General features: G+C 44.8%; 1 protein-coding gene and 1 long non-coding RNA gene across 3 annotated transcripts in view; one reads left to right on the forward strand and one right to left on the reverse strand.

The window, feature by feature from the left end:
* The window catches only part of LOC124292786, a 35173-nt gene extending 17248 nt beyond the window's left edge, over positions 1–17925 (forward strand). Inside the window, exon 2 of the long non-coding RNA XR_006902706.1 lies at positions 17815–17925. This is a non-coding gene — a long non-coding RNA (uncharacterized LOC124292786). The remainder of the gene's footprint in view (positions 1–17814) is intronic.
* Positions 1–23214, reverse strand: part of LOC107219698 (transcription factor Sp9) — an 89748-nt gene that overhangs the window by 40234 nt on the left and 26300 nt on the right. The window lies entirely within an intron of this gene.

A 23214-nucleotide genomic window follows, 5' to 3' on the forward strand; every position in this document is an offset into this window, starting at 1 on the left:
GAGGATAAGAACCTCGGCGTTAGAGGGGGGAGAAAACACCGTAAAACACAGAGCGTGGGTGTGAAATAAAATGGAGGGCGATCGCGGAGGGCGAAAAGTGGCATTATAACGTCTAAAATAACCGTTTCGCGAGTCATAAATCAGCGTGCTTATGCTCGCGGTGTCCGGCATCAACGTCACGCTTGCAAGTGTCGCGTACTTCCGGCCGCGTTCTGCGCGAAAGTCCCAAGTCTCGTTATCCTCTCTCGTCCATCTACGGGTGCTTCTCTTTCCCTCGGCACAGACGATATGTGGGCACTGCGTAGCGAGGCCGGCGCCGCGGCGTACAAATGTAGGTACGTAGGTACGTGTAGGTACCAACATTCGGTAAGGGACGTATTTTCTATACGGGAGAACCCGTGGCGGGGCGGAGGGGCTCGAACCCAGTAATTAAATAGCTGAACCCTGCAATTAGGGCCACTAAATCGTGGCGGGCCCCCTGGACCCGGACCGGCGAAGGGCCCGCCAGACACAAAAAACAACGTCAAAGCATTGCTCAACTCAAAACTCGTATGGCGCACAGCGCGCGCGCCTCATACCCTGTCGCGGGGGTGGCTTTCGGATATGTGGGAACCAGCCGTGGACTCTACCCACTCTCTCGCTCTCTCTCACTTTTCAGCTAGAAACCTAATCTCCTCGGACCAGCCCCGGAATAATGGGCAATATCTCAAAATTTCAAAGCTCAAATGACTCCGCGTCAAAATAGTTAACCACTATGCGTTTCCGACGATCAATATAAATGAGTATTTGATTATCCGGCGTTGCATCGCCACGGATTCTCATGGCTTCTCACTACTCGAGAAATGGGCTGTGAAACTCGTGGAGATAATTTCTGAACCACGGATTGTCAGACGATTAATCTAAGCTTCGAATTACCAAAAATTGATTTCCTAATAAAATTACGATCTAAAATGTCAGGGTGCAAGAGTGGTATAAATGGGAAAATTCGATTAATTCAGGACAGAGATACGTGAATTTTGATCGAAGAGCAGATTTGCTACATTGAAAAATCGCGAGTAAATTTTTAGGTAACGATTACCTGCGCCATCGACGTCGGATGCTCCACTTCCTACCATATTTACAAATTAACACTGCTAGGCTCGAAGCCTCTTCAATTCCAGTGTACCGGAGCAGTTAGGGGAACGGGTAGATGACAGATAGCGGAATGAAGGATGGGCGAAGAAGCGGCTTCGTAAAAGGGGTTGTAGAGATAATGGTAACAAACAGTTTTACTTCCTGAACAGAGCGTGGGGCACGTATAACACAGTTCCTTGTACTCAGCCTCACGCTCGCGATCAGCGTCGGAGCTGCCATGCAATGCATCATGATTTACCTATGCAAAATTGAACGTACGCACGCACAATGGAGTCCGAGAGATGGACGATCGGCCATCACGCTCCCCGGCGTATTAAAATATCAGGCTTGGGGGGGGGGGGGGGGGGAATCTCCTTTCTATCGTACATTAAATCATCCTGCACCCACCGCAAGGCCCACGGCTATCTCGCGGGCCTATCGCGGATATATCCTACCGCCGTATATGCACGCTCGCACTCGCAGTCGCGTATCGAGGATACGTATACGCGTGTGTACGATGCCCATGCATATGTATGGTACCTATTGCCTGTGTACCTGACGCGGCCCGGTTTATCGCCAGTTCAACTCGCTCTCTGTGTTCTTGTCTCAGGAATTGCACAGCGAGACACCCGGGATAAGATCGTTTTTTTGAAAATTCTGTGTGGTCTTGGAGGAATAAATACCGTGGAGAAGAATGAAGAAATTTTAGTTTAACGGGAAAACCGAACTTGATTGAAGCCAGTAATTACTCTGCGGTACCAGTCGAGGCAGTTGAACTTTGCAAGAGGATACGACGAAGTTGATTCCTTTTAAAAAATTCTTTGGTAGAAGAATATTTGCCGAAATTTCTTACGCTGAAATATGTAACAAGGAAAAAGGAATCGTCGAGCCACAAACTCAAGGCACCAATGCACGTTAAGTCGATTATTGTTTTTCTCGGTACTGTAAGGGGGGAAATTATAATGACAACCCGAATGGTTTGACTGTTGCCCGAAAGGTTTAAAAAACAATGACAACGACTCGAAGCCGCGATGTACGATAATTGAGAAAGATTACCGAACCCTGGGCAATTGCAAACCGAAAACGCCTGTGCTTTACACTGAGAAAAATTTCATTTGTCACAGTAACTAGAAAAATTCGATAAAACAGGTATCGTTAAAAAAAACTGTTTCAATATTGTTGGAATTACGAAATACGAGGTACGCTTAACCATTTGCGTTATCGTCGATCCTTTTTTTCGTAATTGCAACGCAAAATCAGCTTGTGAGGTTTACTCTACTTTTTTAGTTAAATAAGCCTTCAACATCAATTTATCGTTGCACAAGCATTAAATTTTCGCAAGATGAACGAATTCGGGCAAGGAAAAATGGCTGGAAACTCGGAGTCTTGCATCGTCTGCACTTATTCTCCACGCGATCCGGGATGTAAGACCGCAACGTATAATGATGCAAACCGCTGTGTCGCTATATGTATAAAATTTTTGAAAATATCGCGTTATAAGCAAGGAACGAAGCCGTATCGAGCGCCGAAGAAAAGGACGGAGTAGACAATTTAATTTTCTAATTATCGCGCATCGCGCCGCGGCCATCGTACATGTATATAGGTAGGTACGCGGCCCGTGACGGTTCCTATCTACGGGTCGCATCTATACGTGGGCATCGACTATAACGTGGGTTATACGAAAGCTAATGGAACATCATCCGCCCTTTGCTTCTCTCCGCATCCCCCCGCCGTCCATCCCTCCCCTCGCCCTTGCGTCCAGTCTTCAATCTCGTAAATATATAACCGCCGGTGCAATACCGGCCGACGTTTTATCGTCGGGTGCAGCAGCTCGGCGCTCGCATGTAGATAAATTAATTGATCACAAGAACGATAACTACGAGAAAGAAAGAAAACAAAGAAATAACTCTCGGAGATCGCGGCAACGAAAAAAGACCGAGCGTTTTTCACAATCAAGAAATTTATTAAGCAGTCAGAGAGTGTAACGAAGGGCTTATTACGAATCCGATCACCACTTGGAACGAGGGCAATCTTGAGGGGCAAAGGAGTCGCGGGTCGATCCTGGGCTTTTGTAAGGATCCCAGGAGGGTCTGGTGACCCAAGGATCAGGGAGGGAGGCATGCTGAGAACGCACGCTGAGCGACAACCGCGAACCCTGTCCACCTCTCGGCAAAGGACGACGGGTGGCTAAGCGGTTACAAATAGGATGCTAATGTGTCGACCCCGTTCGCACCTCACCTATACGTAAAGAATCAGAGACTCGTGCCACGATTTTCGTTTTGAGGTGCGAGGGTAAGGGTGTACGTACAGGTATAAGGATGTCTTCGGTAGATTTTTGTAATTCGGTTATTTATTATACTGTAACGTTTTAGGAGGTTACGAAATAAATATGCGTTCGCGAGCTTATTTGGAGAATCAATTAAAGGCGCAAATAAAATGTTGAGGTAAAGCTTTAATAGCAGAGTACGTGTTTTCGGTTTAAAGTCTGAAACAAGACTGTTTTTACAATAATGTTGGTTGACGCAGCAATCTTATTCTTTTTAAAGACGTAAGAGTTTTATAAACTTCTTTTATCTATGATGACTGCTAGATCATTAAAAAGCGGGTAAGCGGGTGATTTCACCCTGTGTAACAATACTATATTTTTATTTTATTTTATTTTATTTTATTTATACAGATCCAACAGCCTATTGGCCAATAACAGGGTCACTGATTGTGACATTTACAATATATAGTAAATAGAGAGATTTTACAAAATATATAAAGCATCTTGAGACCAGGGTTCGAACGTAGTCTCAAAATTATTCAAAGCTTGAACGTTATTATACAAATTGGTAAAAATTTTATTTTCGAATTTCAATTTGGCAGGGACGATAATTCTGTAGAAGTCTACACTATTTGAGTGTCGATTTCAAGACCTCATTGGTGTCAAGAATCGCACGACTTACACCGATGATGTTTAATTTTACACTAATCGGTGTGGACTTTTGTTAATACCGTGAATGTTCCGACAGCGTAAAATGAGCATCGATGTGTTTGAAAAATATTTCGGACCAATACGCGGTTAGTGGGAGACAACACTACCCAGTCTCCCTTTCAGACTCCTACGACAGGATTAGTGACGAATAAAGTAAACGGCGTTTGTTGTCATTCCTTGTTTTCGTCTCAACGCGATTAGATAGCGACGAGGCTCGATGAGTGGCGCCTTTTGCGCCCTCCTTGTCGGCATGTGACACTGTAACGATTCGTCAGTTCAGTCCTTATTCAGCTGCGAAACGAATTGGTAAGTGAGACTTGATAGCGACTGTACGAGGCATCGATTCGTGTCGTCTGCGGAGTTCGGATCGTGGCTGATACGGTTGAGTGCGTTGAGTGATTCCGTGCATTTCGCGTTGTTGTGATTTAGACTGGGGAAGCTAACTGCGTACAATGCACTCGTCTGGAGGTTGAGCATGTTTCCTGAAAAATCGTTGGAATCTGGTACGTCTAAAATTATTTTAATTCTTATTTTAGCCTGATAAACCGTAATTGTTTTCCAAAACCTCGACGTTGATTCGATCGTTACCTGCGAATATTATAATCTATTTTGCGACTTGAAAGAGTTTTCGAACCCCTTTTATCTGTTGATGGAATAATTTTACAACGAACAATACCTGACATATTTTATTTTGTGTTAACGTAAATTTGACAAAAAATCAATCGTCAATACTTAACGGATTTCTGAAAATTCGCTGCTACTATGAGATCACGTCTTCTGAGCAATGTATTGCAATTAAAGGATGGCTTTTTTCTTCTAAAAACGTGAGCACGAAAATTATCAGTACGGCGTTTAGTTAATCAGCAGCTACGTACCGCACAGTACTGAATTCTTCTACCGTTGTTTCGCTACTTTTCGCCAGTGTTCCGCTGTCATGACATCGTGTCACCGCAGTGCAATACGGAATTATTACGCCATACCTAATTCCCGGTTTTCAGACAATCATTCTGCCAGTATTTACAAACGCAAGGCCAAATTTCACGAACCCATCGTTTATTTATGTATCCATTTATTTATTTACCGAAGCAATGCAATTTACGTAACGTGTAAATCCCACAAAGATAAACGGTATTACTTGTTCGCAGGACTGGTAAAAAAACTAAAAGAGAAGCACAAAATAAACCCACGTGAAAGAATATAACAAAAAATAGTTTTATTTTCATTGGAAACATGCCGTAAATGCTTTCGCGGTATATGTATATGATGCACCCACGTGGGCGAGGCGGGGGGATAAAAATCGGCGTCCACGTATCGAACGGTAAGATCCACTCACCAATACCCCGTTCTCGAGTTCACGGCGGTGGGCATTACAAGCTCGGATAATGGGGTAGCACCACCGGTGCACGGCAATCTCGGGGCTCTTTGCTTTGAGTGGTTTCACACCTTGCGTTCGCTCGTGTGCTGCTGGCACGGATCGGAGAGTTGGAGGGGTCGGTTGGCCGCAGCCTTTTTCTCATCTTCGCTCGCCGCTACTCGCGCTAGCAAAATATCCAGAGAGAGAATTATTAATGCTTGTGGCAAAGGAGAAAGAGATCGGGGAGAGTGCGGCATATATACAGGCCGCGAGAGGTCAACTTGATAACCGCGAGGCAACCGCGTTCTCTGCCTTCAAGAGGTGGTCCGACGTCGCTGTGGAGCGGAAGAAATTAAAAAAAAAAACAAAAAAAACGGAGAAGAATACGGCTTACCGACCACAGCCGCGCGAATTGTCCGCATTGTGGCTGAATATCTCGGCAAATTCTTGCAAGCTCGGAATGATTGAGAGGGGCGCAGCTTTTCGTATCTACGTCTGAGATAAACAATTAGGATTCGGAAGGCGGTATGAAAGAGAATAACGTTATAGAAAGCCTGGGATCATATCCTGTGAAAATCGTCCAATTTTCTTACGCAATGTCTTATTACAGAACTTGACTTTTCACCAGAAAAATTCCGTGCCGAATCGTTAGAAACGTTTTTTTATCGATGATAACGTTTCGAACGGAATGAATTTCGAGTTTTGGGATTCTTTGTTGACGAATAAAATAATATCCTTAATCTTGAATAGTTCACGCTCAGGTGGAAATGAAATTGGATTTTTATACCAAAATAATGATAAAAAAAAAAAAATAAAATAGTGTCCATCATTTGACTTTCGTTAAAGAAAGATGCCTGGCTAAAAATGCATCGATCTATGCTTACATCTCCAGTTTTCCAAATCTTTGATTTACTTTACTTTCGCTGCGTGGATTGAAATTTTTCTCGCCTGCTTACACGGGGCGAAATTCTCCGAGGAGGCAAAACGGTGTCCACGTTTCGTCCCGCCGCAAGCTGTCCAATAAATTAGATAACGCCATATATCTCGAGGTGCTCAAAGCTAGGCTCAAAGACGAAGAAGGACAAGGTTGAAACAGACAACGAAAATACTCGGTCCTCGACGTACGGAGCCGTTCAGCAGTCAGCGGAGTAGAATTATGGCCGCATTCGTCTCCATTACACGGTGAATCATTGAGCCTTCGACCCCGACTTGCGGGTGAACCATCCTCGATATCTGCACCGCGTGCCTTGGATGGGTTGTAAATAGTTGCACACCTCAAGCGTTTCCCGCGTAAATTGCATAACGCCGAGCACGATGGAATTTCTTATCGAGAACGTTTTCTACTTTGATTCATCAATTTTTCCGCGAATGCACGTGAAATTTGACTCGCACGACGGACGAAGTTCAAAGTGAACGAGGCGCGTCCGTTTGGTACGAAAAACCAGACCCATCCCCTTGCATCCGGGTAGATATAGGATATCAAGCCGCTTCGTGTATTCGATGCGATGGTAGAAGGTTTGGGCTTCGGGCTGATTGCCGGCATCATTTTGTATCATTTTCCCGCCACACGCGTACCGCCGATAAATCATTCCTCCTGACGCCGAACTCCAATTGTCCGCGAGTCTGAGAGCCCGTGTTCGTAGCCTCGGTTCGCATTGACGTTTCGCCGACGAACCACCCCGACGGACAACAGATTTCCGAACGATAATTTGAGTATAAATTTCCCTCGTTCACCCGGACGAACTGTTGTTGTTGTTGTTGTTTTTCTTTTTATTATTATTGCCATTATTTCGCGCTGAAAATTTTATACTCAAGTATAATACGCCCGACGCGTAGGTATACCTTTACATACCTGCCCGGATTGGCGTGCGAAATACACCGCGGTATTTCAATGAATTGCTCCGCGCCGCGTGGCTGTCGCGTCAAGTCTGTGAAATAATCGGCAACCTGCAAATGCTCATTTACCTTACCCGTATACACCTCGCCACAGCCTGCGAGGGCAGGTATGTGTGCATAAATTATTCATGCACGCCTCGCTTGACACTCCATGGAATCGGCGATAAATCCAATTACCGGACTGTAAATCGCGTGGGCTGGCACTGACTGTGAAGGGAGAGGATGATGAATATCAACTCTGTATACAACGATTGAGGCTGTTTTGAGACAAAGTAAAAATTCACCCAAGCTCTCGGCGATTATTTTTTATTTTTTTTTTTTTCCATCAATTCGTAAGTTTTTTCCACTCTCCTCTTTATTCTGCGTCGCACGAAAGGTGCGAGAAACTTGGTAATGCTTAAACTGAGGTGTACCACCCACATATATACCTAAGTATGTATACGTATACCGAAATTCGTATTATCGATAACGTCATACTGCCTATACGTACAGTAATACCAAGGAAAGCTTGAGAATTTATTATCCTTAATTAAGAACCATTAACAAATAATCACAGGGTTTGCCATTGAAAGGAAAATATACCCGCGGCCGGTTCAATTAGACAGAAACACGAAATTTCATGTCGCCTAACAATAGAACGAACCGGTAGACCCCCGACGGTCCGTTCGTATCTGATTAGATTGAAAATGAAATTAGCAAACAAATCCCATAAAACAATTTATCTACAATCTAAACCCCGCAGCGGTATAAATAGCGCAAGCGCGCGTCCTTGAGCGAGGTCTCCTGCGGTAATTTTCGTTTCAGAAATTCATTTCTACTTGTTTCTTGTTTTTTCTTCTTCTTCGTCTCTCCCTGTTACGTTTTGCTTATAACGCTTATTTTTCTTCCCGTTTTCGTTCCAACTTTTAGCCTTAACGCGACTTTTCACCTTCCTCCGTTATCAGATGAAATTAATCTTTTGCCTAAAACGTCTGCTGAGATTTATCGTCGAAAGCGTACAAATTAACTCTTTCGTCAAATCGTTGGCAACGCAACGATTGCTTACCCAAAAGTATGAAATTTGTATTCCGCGTATTTTAAATTACAGTTATCTGGCGCTGTTTCAAACATAGAAAACACTTCTGCGTGATAATAATTCTCAAGTATAACGTGAAACTTCGAAACAAGTATGTAGCTCGGCTAATTTTCCGTGAAAAAAAAATTTCTGACGATATTCTGCGAAAATTTATTTTGGATTACCATTAAGAGTGGACGGTAAATTTTCCGTTCACCTTATTGTCGAAAATATGAATTCGTGCTAATGGAGCGAAAGTAACGCGGGACGTCCGGTGAATTTTTTCTTCCCTAGTTTCGTCGTTTTTCCATTTTTCCAATCCCCATTTCCTCGATCCACCGATCGAGAACCAATCCCGAATGAGTTAGTAGGGTTAGGGCCGAGCCTGTTAATCTCAATAATGCTCGCGAGGACCGGAAGTTGTGAGCCGTAAATCGGGCTTCGCATCCACCCATCCCCCCCCCCCCCCCTTCCGCCACCGTCCATTTCCTTCCTCCGAGAAGGGCGAAACTATCCTCAACCATTCCGTTTCGTTCGGATATCTGAGATGCTTTTATTTCACTGGACGAAGAACCCGCACCTTCGTGTTTCTTACACGTCTAAGTCTAGTGTACTCGCATATGTATACAAACGTGCATGTACATAGGTCCTTATGTACGTCGCGGTACATAAGGGAATTGATCATTAATAATTCATACAATTAGCAGACGTGTCGTGCTCTCGGCTTTATGCACGCTGTAGTCGGACGCTGACACTGCAGGAACGGAGGGTGTCGATCCACCCCGAATCCCGATAAAGAATTGCAAGGTATACAGCGTTCGGCTGCGGTGAAAAAGAAAGAAAAAAAAAAAAAAAATAATGGCCGTCACGGAACGAAAAATATTACAAGAGTATCTTTTTTTTGTTGAACGAACAAAAAACGTTCCAGGTATGGATTGGGGAACAAAGGTACGTTTCTATCCTCGACGAGTAGCTGATCTTCGTAATTTTATGCATTTTCTATCTGAGGATTATTGAAAAATTCAAGCATCGAGAGTTGAAAAAAACCAACAATTCACTACGTTGAAAAACCTGTCAGTAATAATTGCAGAATTCAGCATCATACGTATACTATCTACCTGCAGTTACCCTGTAATCAAGAATCGCGAAGCGCGTGCAGTAATTATTATATACCATATATTTCTCTGTCATCAGCGGAACGACATTCACGCGGAATTGCGGATCGGTTATATATATATACGCGGTGCAGGGGTGCAAGCCTTCTAGCTTTCGGCCAGTCCGCAAGCGCACAACCATAGATGAGGTCGCTCCACACCAACAGCTCTGTGCCAATCACACAACGCTCACGGATTCATGCACGCGGAGTGAAACCGGTAGCGGCACCGCACCTCGTCAGCCGGCATTGTGGCGGATTTATAATTAGCACGAGTCTCGTTACGTTTACATTCAATTGACTCCGCGCCACTTTGGGGTCTTGGCTGCTCGCTGCTCGCTGCAAAGGGTGCCGCTAATCACCGAGGGGTCGTTGGATTTTAAGGCTTACGAGCTCGGCTTTCAGACCTCGGGCTATTTTACAGGGTCTTGATCAAATCGTCCGAAGTATTGGTATCGCGGTGGAGCAAATTTGAAATTTGTTTACGCGTGGTTAGAAAAAGAAATTGTAGCACTGATTGACGAGATTTGGAGAATGGGACGTTATTGCGACTCGTTTCAACGGAATATCCTTGGAAATATCTCGAATTTGAATCTCGCGATTCTATCTGTATCGTGGGAGCGTGCGGGGATTCAATGATCTAAACCCTCGGTCAAAGACTGCGCCATCCGCTGATCCGAATGAATAGAAACTCGCACGTGCCGTGTTCGGTACAACACTCTGAAAGGGAAGAGAGATCACAGGGTGCATTCTTAATTCAATATTGAAGAACGTTAACGTCACGTGATGCAGCGAATAAAAGAGTTTTTACGCGTATGAGATGTAAAAAAAATCGGTTTCATACCAATGATGGTTAAAATTTTTATAATTCACACGTTGTGTATCCACAAGTTTTTAAATGGTTGCAAAAATCAGCACTTTTCGGTAAAGCAAGCCGCGTATTCACTCGACGAAACGATCCGATGCTTTCGTGGATGGGATTCGGCGGGGGAGGAGAGACGGAGAGCAACACAAATCTCACCTACGACTGGGGCGAGTTGAGTCTATAATTTTGTAGGACGTTCGGCTGTCAAAAGGATCGTGGAGCTGGACGCGGTTCGAGACCGAGGGTGTACGGAGCTCACCCGAGCGAAATATACGACGCGGCACACCCTCGTCACTTGAAAAATCTTTGCCCCGTTGGCGGGGACTAGAAATAGTAAATCTCGCCGGCGAGTATAAATAGGTATAAGCGATAATGGCCGACTGGTCCCATAAGACATCAAAGCTAGCAGTCGAATATCCCACTTGAGATTGCCCGGGATCCCTCGCATCTCGATGCGGTTTATGTTGGCATAAAATTAAAGAGAGCTAATCATTTTTTAAAGGCTGGGGCAAGGTGAGCCGATGTGTAAAAGCCGAGCGCAGGATGCGGATAAACTGCAGCTGAACCGTACTCGACTGTCCATAACAGCTAGCTGCGTGTTGTAACAATAAGGAAAAAAGATTACGGCAGGAATCATGAAAATGAATGGACTGTGTAACGTTGCCAGGGTCGGTAATTATGACTCCTCTAATTACCGACAATTACAGGAGTAACCGGCCCCCGGCTATCCTCGGCGATCCCGGCTGTCCAGACGCGCGAGGAGGATGCGGAGGCTCTGGCAGGATCGAATCAATCACACAACCCAGAGAAACGGATCAACTCTAGGTATAACAATAATTATCAGTAATTAATAACGATTACTACGTAATGGTAGGCCGAAATCAATCATCGTCCGCATGGCCGCGTGTTTAATAGCCGCGGATATCTGCACTGCGTTCATTCGCATGCGGCCGCGTGGTTCTTGCAACTTTAAAACCAACGTACGTCGCTTGACTCACAATCAGCCGCGTAAAAATTACAATCGTAATCCGTTTTGGTTTCGGATCATCGAGAAGAGACGCGGCCTCCAAACTGCAGCTACAAATGCGTGCAGGGTGCGCATTACGCAACCGCATCAGGAACGGTCTACCGCTGAACCGTCCACCGACGGACATCCCAAACCGGCAATTAACCTCTTGAAGACCAATGTGGTGTACCATTACATTCGTCTCGTGAGTTATTGTTTCAGGTCAAGGGATCGTCCGTACTACGGTCAAGCGATGCCTTCCACCATGGTACCCGAGGTATCTGATTCGCGATAATCCATTTCGCCTCATCTGCTGCAATGCTTACCAGTCAGTGGTGATAATGACGTTGCTACGACTGGAAGACAGCTGTGCGCTCCTTTCCCGAACGCGTCTTTTGCCGACGAGTTACCGGTGAGTTGCTCCGTTTTCGGTTTCTTTATTCTGGTCTCAGGTAACGAGATGCGCCGGAAATTTACCAGCCCACATCGTGTCCACCATTCGAACTCCGAAAGGGACACTGGAATCTTGACCTCGCCAAAGTCCATCGACGAGTTAGAAAGACTTGGTGATAACTCGGCAGATCAGATGTCGGACTATTTGCGAGCTGAGTAAATTACGTTTCTGGTTGGAGTTGGAGTACTTTTGGAAGTGGACATCGCGGATACCGGACTCCATCAGGCGCCTGGAGCAGGGAATATTACGTCGATGGTCGGACAATGAAATGACCGTTTACTGGACGGCGCTATGTGTTTAAAACAACACGCGCACGCTACCCGGGGTGAAAATGGTGAGAAGACAGCTGTTTCGTACGAGAAAAACCTCTTGTCTTGAGATACTATCGGCACAGCTGTCGTCGTGCGTATAACGTGCGGTACGAGTACGGGATGGATGCGGGATGCCAACCCAGAGGCTCTGTTGTTCGATGGTTCGGAAACTGTCGAGAAGAGAAGAAGCAGGTTGCGGCTTATGCAATCTTTGTTGGGCTTTTCTTTTTTCATTCTCTTTTCACGCTCGTGACTGATTGCGATACTTGCATGGCTGACATCTCACTTCGAGTTTCAAGGCATAAGTATTGGCCTGTTTATCACCAGGTGGTTGGATTCAAAATGCCCGAGGCACTCCTCCTCGCAACCGAGTCGTCCGGCGATCGATTACGATTTCCTGAATGCCTATCCGATAATCGTAGCAACCGGTGATGCTCTTCTCTGAGACCAGAAAAAGCTGTCTCAAACCATCGAGAGACAGAGAGAGCCGATATGTGGAAGCTACGAAATGCAGGCGAAAGAAGGTCCGGAGAAGTTCATCAGGGGGGGGGGGGGGGGGGGAAGAATGGAAAATAAATAAGTAAAATGAAAAAGGCGCAAAGAAAGGAGAGGCACATTATCCTCCCACGCTGGGCCGCGAGCCACGGGGCGAGCCTAAAAATTCCGCAGATAAAATCGGCTGGACTTGTTGGAACGCTGCGGCTGGATCCCGAGTGCTGGGCGCAATATATTCATAATGGGTGATCCTTTCTTTTTACACACTTGAATTTTTTTACCCCTCTAGGTACTTTTCATTATTTTTATCACGAGTATATACGATGAACTTCAGAGAAACGTCGCAGGTCATTGATGCTGGAGGGAAGACACACGACGTCGTACCATTGATAAAGAATATCTAATGTAATGGCGGGGTTTTTGAATAATCGACTTATTTTTAAATGAAAAAATTTCACCTTTCTCTCGCTTGAAAATATCGTCGTTTGAATACAAATTCATGTATTTTTCTTTTGGTGAAATTTATGAAATGTTGGACGTGTATTATATACGTGGAGATAGATTCCGTGACCTGAAAATTGAAATTCTTTCATCACTGGTTAAAAGAATGGTGAAGAGTTTGATTAATTTGAAACGTTTAAACGAAAGTTGAAAACGATTTTTTTCCCTTCAGCGGGTGATACGCTAATGTGATAATGATTGGCTAGAAAATAATCATATTCTTTCAATTTTAAGATCTCATCAAATTGTTTGACGTATATTGAAACGGCCGATAATAATAATTGCAGCTCGCGGAGCGTATCCCGAAGAGAATCAGCGCTGTGTCAGCTGTACTTAACGCGTTCTGGCTAGCGGATAATAGACGAGGCAAAGACAAAGTAGCTGAGAAACCGGGGGAGCGAAGAAGAGATAAAAAGGTGTAGAAAGGAATCTTTCGCGCGTGAATTGTGAAAGCGAAAATAGGATCGTATATACATATAATACACGGCGTCGTCGTTAAGAATTCCGCAATGCATTCGTATCAATTAACCCTTGCGGGTTGGCGCATAATGCATGCACTGCGTATTTCCACAGACACGGTGTGTGTATAGTGTATACGCATTTACATACCAACAAAGTCGTGAAAAAAAAGAAGAGAAAGAAAATTAAAAAAAAAAAAAAAAAAAAGAAAAAAGAAACTCGACGTTACCGTGCAATTGCTAATTGCAGTTCTCCGATAAAAGCGTTGGAACGCTTTTCGTTCGATTGCATTCTTCCGCACGTGTGTTGCTGCTGCTGCATGCGTTACGTACCTTCATACGCGTTGCACGGATGAAGTATCTCGCCTTGTTTGTACATGCGTGCATGTATGTAGACAGAGTACGGTCGCTGTGCTATGTGGAATTATTATACATACCACCCTGGCAGGCATATACCTAACCGTGATTATATCCAGGTATCAGATATTATCCGTACGCGTATCTCGCCTCGTTCCATCCGCTTGATATTATACCCACCTCACACCTACTCGTTCTTCGATATTTATTTTTTATTTTTCTCCGCACCATTTACCGCAGCGTACCAGCCTTGGCTCTGCGTATACGGTATATGCCGGTCTGATGTAAACCGGTGGTATATTATTCAGAATATCTGACACGAGTACGACTTCCTGGCTGATCCTGGCGCGGCTACTCACCTCGGGGAAACGGGACGCTTCGGCGTTTCGAGTCCAGCAGGGGTCGAGAACAAGTGAACCTGTTTGGGATTAACGAATTGACCAATTTTTTTATTCACCGTCTCGTACAGAATTCACGGTGCGAACTACTCTTACGATTATTTGAAACAGAGTTTACCCTCCCGACAGAAAACTAGGATAGCTAGGATGGTAATTTGTTCGGGAAACGCGCAGCGAACTCGAGGAATTATACGGTCCAGATTGTGCTCTTTATTAAAAGTTAATCAAACGAAACGAGTTGGAGGCATCGGCGAGGCTGCGTTTAGCATAATCGATGCCAGCGCTTCGAAGGCACCGATTAGATTAAGGTTACGTCGCGGACGCTCAACTCCTCCGGGATCCTTCTTCCTCGCCTCAACGATTAACGATCATCTTAGTCCGATCATTCGGTTCCCCGAGACTTTTTTCTCAGCCAATTATACATGTGGCTTTTGAAAAATTGACCCGGCTGTATGTATAGTTATCACTTACATAGATAGAAGCGTATACAGAGACTCGATGTACGCAGGCACGTTAATTCTACAACCTGAACAACGGGTATTTATAATTATCACCGGTGCACAAAAATTCCGTCGGCTTTTTCACGTGTCCTGCAAACGTATCCGTATATTATTTATCATCCCTATTTTTATTGGCTGGGTTTTGCGGCTAGTTTCGAATTAGAAAATAAATTGACTTTCAAAAAAATTCATGAACCTAACTTTTTAACAGGGAACTTATGGTTCACGGCTTGGACGAGATATGGACGTATTATTATACCACAGGTGTCTGGAAAGTCGACGATAAAATAATCGACTTAGTTGCGGTATAACTTCGCGGTAAGAAACCCGGCGCAAGGGAAAAAAATTAATTACAATTTTCTTTACGTACAGAGTGGATACTTATTATTTTGCACCTCGCTTACTTTGCACGGTACATTTAGTCTTCTTACGTAGATTTATCGGTTACGTATTGGATACTGGGGAACCAGTTCCTACACACTGACTGGCGCCATTTCATTCGTTATTTCCATTTTTTTCGTCTGTTCACGGCAAAGGAGTTGAAAAAAAAGCTTTTGGCATATAATATATGTAATAATTCGTGACTGTTTATCAGTTATATAATCCTTAAACGAATGAAAACCTGATAATCGAATTTCGTTACACTTATAGGAAGGTCATCTGTCACGATTTTTTGGTGGAAAAGAATGTTCGGAAATAAGCAGCTAAGCGCAAAAACTATAAACAGCGATTTTTCGTCCGAAACATACAACCGAGCGTGAATAAGCTGGATAAAATAAGTTCTGTAAAGCGGGACAATTTTTATTCAAATATACACCTACATCCGAGCCGGAGGGCTTATTTAGCAGACCGTATCGTAATATCACTCGCCGCAATTGAGTGAATATTCATGAGCGCCGCCGCGCCCGAGGTTTCTGCATAGTTGAACAGCCCGTGCTGTCAGTTTCAGCTCTCGACCATATTGCTAGCTGCACCCTGTGCAGCAACGATCCTGTACAATATGTGCAGGTGAGATGTCCAGTCCGTCAATAAACCTCCTTGTTTTCGTTTTAGGGGCTATTTTTTTGCTCATCCTCTAATTAATCGTTTTTCCGGTCGTGGACTTAACCACCTGCAATATCACCGCGCTAAATCCCGTCATTTCGGACTTGAGTACTTACGCAAAGCCGTCACCACATCGCCGTTTCGTCGACCACTCGACGCGAGCCAATGGAAGTAAAATTTTCAGGTCCCAATACGCCCGTCGACTTACCGGCTGGAAATAGAAATAAGGAATTGAAAAAAGGTTTTGCCTTGTTCTTGTGTGATTTATCGATTAGTTATTGCTGTGCAGTATGCTTCGTTTAAATAATACGCTTACACGTGTGGTGATACGTTTATTCATGGGTTTTAAATACAAAATAATTCCTGCGTTTGCCATTTAAAAAATTAGACACTTTGGTCAGGTGGCGCAATAGGTGGAAAAGATGTCATTGTATCCATTTTTTCGTACGTAAGACGGGTATATCTGGAGTCATAATGATCGAGGCCCAATTCGCTTCTTTCGGAGGAAGCCCTTGACACAATCACGCAGGCAAACATCCCCAACCGAGAAATTCCGGCGCTGCGAGCTTTAGAGCTTTCGTTTTTCTGTTACCGAGCTTGCGACGCTGAAAATTCAGATCGATGAAAATAAAAATCTACGTACTACGTGTAACGCGGAGATCTGCTGAGGGGTTGAAAAGTTTTTTTCCTGTCGAAGAAATTCGTCGTCTGGCGGCCAAAAATTTTTCGTCGAGAGACAGCGAGAGGCGCGGAAGAGGGAACCGCGACGATTCCAGGCTCCTTCGCGGGAGGAAGACGTGATCGATGCCCGCGGGACGCAGGGCGTTCCTGGTGCGGGAGGCGCTCGAGACAAATGGACGTCGCGCGTCTCTCGACCACGCCTTCAACCCGGCTAGCTGCTCCCCGAGGATGCCAAGTGCGTGTGCTCCGCGCTCTTACTTCGCGGTCCGCGATAACCGCGCCGAGTCAATAGAGCCCCCGGAGATAAGTGCGGTCTTTGCCGTTCGGGCGTCCAGTCGCCATTTCCGGATCTCTCGAGTACCCACTCAATGGAACCCCGGCTGAGATACTGCAGCTTCCCCTTTCACGCTTTCTACACCCTCGAGGTCACGGTCAAGCCGGATTTTCTCTTATATCCATCGGTTTTGCCGATTTTCGCCAGGCATCTCACTGCGATAATTAAATTGTGCGACGATTTTTCACCGTCGTTTGATTTCCGAGATCACAATTCTATGGTTTGATCGAACAGTTTCTTCATTTTCGATTCTCAAATATACCAATTTGACGAACTGTGTAACTTCTCGATCTATTAATTTTATACCATTCCGATTCTAGATCGTTCGATTCGTTAATTTTTTGATTCCTCGATTCGCCGTTTGATCGATTGTTTCTGTTCATAAAAGTTCCCAATTTTTCAAAGTGCCATTCTTCTTGTCTTCGGTTAGATACTCGATTACTGCAAATTTCGGCTTCATGTCTGCGATTCCCCGATTCCTCACTTCTCCAATTTATCGTATCGTTGGTACTCTCGTTTTTCATTCACGAATTCCTATGATCCAAAAATTTTTACACGCCAATTAATTGTTCCTCAACTTTTCAATGTATCCCCAGATGCTTCAATTCATAACTAATGAATATTTCAATCGTTTAAGCCCTGTATACGAATGTAATTCCAGTTCCTTAATTCTTTAATGCTTAGATTCGACGGTGTCTCAGTTGAAAAGTTCCCTAAACTAAATCATCGAATCGTTTAATCCTGAAAATTGTCAGTAATTAGTCGATTTTCTAATCCTTATACAGTTTTCATTTGATAAAAAATCGTGATAGAGTTACCCTTTCTTCTTATCGTACTGACTACTCTCACGTGACAAATTCCAGTTTTCATTCACCACGTCGAAGTACGTTCAACTTACAATCGGGAACCGGGAATCAATTCCTTCGGCACGTAAAGCAGACCGATTACAACCGATGGGGTAAACACACGAGGGGGAAAAAAAAAGAAAAGGAACAAAGAATAAGTAAGTACGAAAAGCCATAAAAACGAAGGTCGACGTCGACAACCATGCACTATTACATCCATTCGTGTGCCTTATCGGCCAACCGGGCTTCAGCAACACGTACACACGTATCGTAACTCTATTCACCGCGAGCCAATATGCCGGAGCTACTCCTGCGGGAAGTTTAAATGGGCAAACACCATTAATTGCTTTGTTTATGTCCCAAAAGCCACACAGGAACTAAAAGCCTCCGTTAAACTAAAACAGGAATCGAACTTTGTAAATAGCCTCCTGGGTGAGCAGATCGCTGTAAGAAGATCCTGCGGTACAACGGCCCAACTTTCGTGCCGAAGAATTGAGTTATATTTAACGTTCCCTTGTCACGAACAAAGAGTCACCCATAAGCTGCAGTGCTGCCTGCATGATCGATCGCTGACACCCGCGAACTACCTTTCAACTTGTCACTTCAATTTCGAACGAAGCGATTCGGCTTATTTTTTCGTGCACCCCTTTACACCAAGTACCACTTTCGGTTATTTTAGTACCGTGGGCACGTGGCCATCGATTGATCCAGAATCGCGGTGACATCAGTCCATCGTCTTTGATCGTTGTAAAATTTGATTTTCAAACAATTCCAGTGCGTTAAAAAGTTCCGATAAACGCTAATCTTGATCAGAATTCGCTTACGAGCAAGCGTCGCGGAACAATTTTCTGAATACTTGTTCTCCGGCATGTCTGAGAACTATTCTATGGATGAGTGCGAGAAACGAAGCACCGACGAGGCGAAAAAGACGCGTGTTAGAAGAGGGGAGGATGAGTCGCCGCTGGTGTATTATACGTCAAATCACTAGCCGGAGTCGTTAACAATCGCATCTGGCGCTCGGACGTCAGTTAGAAAAGGGAACGGGGCGACGTCCCATAGCGAGACCACCCACCAGGTAGACGCGGCATCACGGCGCCCTGGAGCAGGCATCATCGGGCCCTCGAAACTCGGGCCGGCAGGTATCACCACGGGGCTAACGATACGATAAGGATACGGGCGTACGGGCAAGGTGCAGGTGTTTAGCGCTAGCGCCAGTCATCCTTCTGTCATTACTTTTACCTATCCTTGTAGATCGCGACCGGGCGTCGCGAGGAACGTCACTGAGTCACCTTGGGACTTCGTACACCTCCAGTTTCAACCCCGCCGACCTTCGCCGCGGGGTGCGACACCCTCGAGCTCACCTCGAATCCCGTAACGTCATTCCGATACTCCATTCACCGATATTATTATGCTTTTTCATTCGTCTCAGTGATACTTGTGTACTTTGGTGCACGGTGAAGGGATTTTCTTTTTGTTATTGATCGGGGTGCAGGGTGATGATTGAAATTATACCACTGATGAGCTCGCGTGAAAGTGCAGAAGAAAAAGGAAACTGACAATGAGTCGGTAGATCTGTTCATTCCTAAGTAACAATCTTCAGTTTCTAGACATCGTTAAGTGATTTCCTTGAGTGTGGTTTCGTTCGGTATATCCTAATTTAATCCTGAAACCTTTTGCACGATTCAATTTCTTTTACGACAATCATTGGAAATGAAACAAATCCTACGATTCGTCCCTTGCGCTTGATGAAACTCCGTTTCAAAGCTTGGTATCGGGGTTCAATTCATGCCCACTTACAGAGTTCGAATCTTCCATCAACCGTATAAATGCCAACCCACGAGTCATCGATCTATCGACTATGACTCGAAAGTTTCCATGATCAGTATAACCGATATGTAGATGGATAAATTAAATATTCATTAATGAGATGCCTCATGCCTGTATTCACAATATGGAAAACCGAATGGATTACGAAGGAGCAGGATCGATTAAAAATTTGCCGGATTGCGAACATCTGCGCGAAAATATCAGGCTCAATATGAACGGACAGGCCCAGTGGATCAAGCGTGTATCGCATAGTACGTATAAACCGAGTGACGCGAGGAGACCTCGAAGAACCCGAAGAGACCCACGACGAACACCACGCCCACGTTCGTAAATTTATACGAGCCACGAGCGGTAAACACTTTATAGACGGATGCATCGACGTGTGCGTGCGTACGTGCGATACATGCAGTATCGGGGGATGTGCTCAAACTAAAACTCAAACCCAGACCGCGGTGCTATCTTGATTTGGAAACGCCTACCCGTATGTACCTACACACACCGTGGCTGTGTGTGCCTGCACACTTGCCTCAACCTGAGTATCGGTATGCACGTGAAGTAAAACATTGGCCGATAGCTCAGACAATAAACGTCTGTACCACGAGTAACTATGAAACGAGAAAAGAAACTTTGATCAAATGGATACGGACAGTGAAAACACCTTCGGTTTGGATGAATGTGCTATTCCGGTTCGGCTTGTAAGAGAAGAGGCAAAGATGAGGGAGTAAAATTTTAAAAGGATCTGCATTTATGGTTAGCTAGTTCCTCGGTTGACCTGGACACGCCTTGTCTCCGAGCATGTTGTATTTTAGATAGCGTGAAGTTCGAGTTGACCATGAATCAATTTCACTAGTTTTAGCAAACTCAGAGTACGCGATCACACGTGACATTAGGTTGGAAATCTGAGAAGTTTAGTAAAGTGTTGCATAATATTACGGTCTTAATAGTCTCATTCGAAGTGTCATTTTGAACGCCCATCTCTCAATCATTCTCTGACTCAACTTGACATATTGCACTTCGGGGCGACGCCCACGTTGTGAGTTCGTTGACTTTGTTGAAACGGAACACCCTCTACGTAGGTCTTACAGTATAGTGGAGCACGTACACGACAGGTTACGCGGTTTTAGCCTATCTGTATCAGTATGCACAAATTCGTCAATGTGTCAATGTAGAGCAGGTGAGTTCACACGCGTAGTTCAAGTCCGGAGCGATGTATAGAGTTCTCGAGTATGTGTAGTAAATAATATATATACGAGTGGAGTGCATGTGGCCACAAGTGTACACGAAGCACCAGACGAATGCACATATATACATATACATGTACGGTACATAGTACAGGTACAGTATATATGATGTTCAGTGGAGGAAATAAGTGCTTCATTTTCGCGCTTATGCAGCCTACAATTATTTCCCTGGATCAGAGGCTAAAATGATTTACTACTTGTTGGTAAAAGAAAATAAAAATTGCACATACGAAAAGACAACGAATAAACGAAAATCATAACTCACATCAAACGCGTGTTGCGCGATCTGTGAAGACGGTATTGGTGCAACAGTGGCGTTGATCTGGCGATCATTTGCCATGGATATGATTACCAATGCCTTTGGCGTAATGAATACGGCGATGATCAATATTTCGTATTACGATGTTTCATTCGACAAAGGTATGTGGCATAATTGGGACGATGATTTCGACGGCGATGACGACGCGACGCGCGACGCGACGATGAAGTTAGGCGTTCGTTCAACTTTGTCGCGGTGTTTGGAACGCGGAACAAAGTTGGCGCTCTAACGAGCTGCGGTCGCTCTGAACTAGACCCGTGTCATAATTATCCCGTGCACGTAATTACAAGGATTTCAATGTAGCCACACCAGGCAAAGGCATGCTCACCTACTCGACTATTCTCGCACGCTGCAACCCCTACTTTCCTGCAGCTACAGTCCACTCGTTTTCATCCTTCAATCATGCAGTATGTGGCAAAACGTAAATTAATCCAAAATATTTTTCTACCCTCGTGGTACCTGACTTGTTTTTCTGCCTTTGATTTCGCTTCCCAATCCGTTTTATGATCCATGCTTTTTCTCTTACTTCTACCGGCACGTCGATACTTGCACACCGATTTCAGTGTGGTAAAATTAAAAAAACCAGTTCTCGCAATGACTATAACTTGAAAAGAAAAAAAAAAAAAATAATACTTTAAAAGATACCGTGTACCAATTTTCTGCTTGCATAAGATGTCGAGGAACTTTAACTCTGTCCGCTGATCACCTCCGAAAGACAAAGCTCGCGTTAACGGCAATCAAAAGATGAGTTGAAGGAACCCTACAGCTGCAGTTGCAAGTTCAATGCAAGCCTGCACTCTTTGCCCGAGTCACCGCTCACGAATAACGTCGTCAATTTTTCTCCACCTCGTATTTTTTTTTTTTTTTTTTGTTTTCTCATTCACTTTCCCTCTTCGTTCACCCGATTCTTTTTCACCCGCGATCCTCCACCGAGGCATAATGTACGAAACAACTCGACTTCAAATACGCTGAGAATTATTAATCGTGTCGCTTGTCGCCGCCCCAGCATCCGTTTCTATTCCACTCGAGGCGTCGTCGCATCGTCAGAGGCGCACGCGCCGAAACACCCGCGTCTCGATCCGTTGACGGAGTCCTCGTACCCCGGGTATTCGGTCCTCGTCATCTCCGTCACGCCCATCACGGGGCATCTTCGCTCGTCCGTGACAGCAGCGAGACATGTCGGGTGAAAAATTGAAGGAAAAAGAAAAAACGATTCGGACCTGCGTCTATGACTTGCGACCGACTCGCTACATGCAACCAAAAATCGTGATCACTGGATCTCATTTGCGTTCGAAATAATAAAAACTGGTTAAGAATTTTGTAGGTATGTATACGGGAGTATCAAATGTGAAGACAAAATGGGATCTCAAATTTCAAGTGCAGACAATTTCTATCACCAATGTATTTACTGTTCACTATTTTCTTATCATCGACCAGATCGGATTCGTTTATTACGGTAGAATATACTAATTTTTTTCGAAAAGGGGGTCAGTTCGGAACTTGAAGAGCTCTTTGCAGAAGAAGGTGAATTCTGGTTTCTTGAAGAAGAGGCCGCGATGACTGCCGGTCCGGTAATTACCGCGGGGCGTTCTGGCCCTTTGGTCCTAATCCCCCCCAGTTTTTTGGTTCCTCCGAATCGGTCGATGCAGGCATTTCGCGCGAGCTTTGATCGTACAACTGTTATTATTCGGTGTACAGTGCGGGCACGAAGACGAGGAGGCATGGCTTAAGATCGAAAGAGTCCGTGGTTCATGCCTCGCCGCACCAGATATAATTCTTCTCGCAGCATCTTTAGCCGCAGCGGCATCTTCGCTCCTCGGCGCAACGGATCAGAAGCCATTCTGACGCGAAGATTACTGGAATTAACGCTGCTGCACTCTCGCCAATCGGCGGGATAAGAACAACCCTCCCGGTCGCCTAAACTCTTCGAGATCATTATATTCGCACTCTGATTACTCTCCACGCGTCTCGAGAAATGCCGTCACGCTTGTCGAGCGGTTTTTCTTTATTTTTCTACCAACTTGTTTCTAT

Source organism: Neodiprion lecontei, chromosome 2 (assembly GCF_021901455.1).
Source record: "Neodiprion lecontei isolate iyNeoLeco1 chromosome 2, iyNeoLeco1.1, whole genome shotgun sequence".
NCBI lineage: Eukaryota > Metazoa > Arthropoda > Insecta > Hymenoptera > Diprionidae > Neodiprion > Neodiprion lecontei.